Source organism: Plectrocnemia conspersa, unplaced genomic scaffold, assembly GCF_051122295.1.
Source record: "Plectrocnemia conspersa isolate PC_06_02 unplaced genomic scaffold, ASM5112229v1 ptg000011l, whole genome shotgun sequence".
Taxonomy (NCBI): domain Eukaryota; kingdom Metazoa; phylum Arthropoda; class Insecta; order Trichoptera; family Polycentropodidae; genus Plectrocnemia; species Plectrocnemia conspersa.
Window position 1 is genome coordinate 14,181,379 of NW_028277175.1, and position 2,523 is coordinate 14,183,901.

Consider the following 2,523-nt stretch of genomic DNA (forward strand, 5'->3'; position numbering starts at 1 on the left):
CCTTCACTTTTTTAATAATTTTAAAATGTATTTGCTTAATTAGATTTCCAAGGCTCATGATACACGATACTCTGTATATATCATATTACACAAAGGATTGCGTTTTTATGGATTTCGGCTTTGAACTTTTTCTTAATTCTGGATCAATATTTTTTAATACTAATTATTTATATTTAATAAACCAGTTAATGCAAAAACTTATCGTAGTACGACATATAAAATTTGAAACTGACAATCGTGAAACCCTTAAACCATCACGAATCTGTTTATTATTTTGTACTTCTGCATCAGCAATAATGACCTTCAATTTGCTTTCGTTAGTCCTTCCTAGATCCTTTTATCATAAAATTAAAAATCAATGTTGATATGCTTATTCACCGTACTGCTTATTTATTATTTTAAAGGTTTCTTCAAGCACCTCAGTCTCAATGAACACTAGAAGAATTTTATTATTATTTTAAATAGTAAACCTTATATTATATATCATATAATTTTGAATTTAATTATTTCCAGTTTTGTGGCCGAAGCCTTTTCAGCCAAATATTTTATAAACATATCATATAACAATTACCACATACATACAAAGAGTAGTATATATGCCGCTATTAAGCGGTGGAGTTGAAGTGAAAGTCGGAAAGTTGTATTATTGTCGGCTGTGATTTCTTAGAGCAACTGGGATCTGTTTCCATATTGCTTTCTTTACAATCCGCTGATGTCTCTCGTGTCGATGCAGTCTCCAAGCTCGTGTTTGCTGCTGTGACTCTGTGGCCAAGTGTCATTTTTAATACTGCTACGAGGCAATTGCATTGCTTCTTGGACACGCTTACATAATATAATTTATAAGTATATTTTTTTCAGATATTTTTTTTTAAGTTCTTATATAATATAAAAATATTTATTTTTTGTGTATATAATTTATTTATTTTTAAATGTGAGAAATGAAATATGAAAAACTTTTTTGCGAAGGAAGTCGGTTTATTTGAATAGTGTAGAAGTTAGCGTTTTGAAACTTATTTATATGGAAATGTTCGCGTCGTTCTCTATGATAAGGCACACACCAACCAGACCCTTTGAAAGACCCTATGATTTGAATCAGTGCTCGATGCGGGCTATCATTTTTGCATGTGATAAAAAATGCTCAAACGTATTATTTAGCCTTTCACCCGACGAACAACTTATGACACCCTATGTGCCTCTCGCCGCCATCTCGTCTCAATAGGGGGTAAAAAAATATTGCACTATCTGGCTAACGAAAACATAAATATAATACAGTATAATTTTAATTTAATTTTTTTTCTAAAATCACCTTATTGTTAAAATAGATTTATATAGTATATTTTGAGGGATTTTTTTCCAAAAAAATATTTTTAACAATAATAACAATACACATTATATGTTTGAGATGTTTTCTTGTTGTTTAAATGGGATCATAAAATTTAACTGACAAAAAATTATTAAATATGTATTTGATGGTATTTTTAAATTTAAGATAATTAAACAATTTTTTTTTAAAAAGTCAAAAAGAATTGAATCGAATTGCAATGAATTTTAGAATATGTGGATTGCTGATTTCAGAAAATCTTCTCTAGATCGCGCTAATAAATTGAAAAAATACCATTATAACCTAAATGTATTTTGAGTATTCTGAGTAGAGTTTTCGTTGTAAAAACATAGCGCAAAAAAATCATCCAGAATAAAAAAAACATTATGTTTTAGTTGTGCCCTTTGACGAGAAACTATGGAAATGTTTTTATTTTCAAAGAAGATTTTACAATATCATATAGCAATAAAAAAAAGTTATTGACTGCAACCACAATTCTTATTTATTTATTTTAATGCTTCATTACAAATCTTAAAATCATTACTTGATAGTTTATTGAATGGGTCATAAGTTATATGGACATATTATTACTAAAAATTCATTCCAAATCACGTCGGGGTCACCACTTTTGTGTTATGAGAGATTTGACAGCTAAAATAGACGCCAGAAAATCTGGTAGCAATTTATTTTATAAATATATATAAATTACTATATATGCATAGAGAAATATCAGGTGTTGAAAGTCGAAGAATTTCCGCTGGCATGTCGAAATGTATTATTGTCGGCTGTTGGATTGTCGTGATGTGTATTTTCCGATGCTCTCTGAACGATCTGCTTAGTCTCTGCAACTTTGTTTTGTCTCCTTTCTGCGTCCTCGGACCACATCTCTCTTCTGTGTCTAATTGTCACATATTTTATAATGCTTGTCCAAGATAGTTCTGGCGAATCGCAGACGAAGATGTTTGCGAGCCAATTGCATCGCTTCTTAAACACACCCATAAAATGATTCCTGCCTTAAAATAGAAATATTCCAGATGGCCACCAAGGTATTACAAGCAGGGTAGAATGTACTGTCTAGCTAACGCGCGTCTTTTCTGATTTTTAGGCTGTACAATATTTTAAATTATATTATATTATTTATATATATTATTGACTTCTTAAAAAAAATGTTAATTACTCATTTTAGCTATCCATCGTGTTCC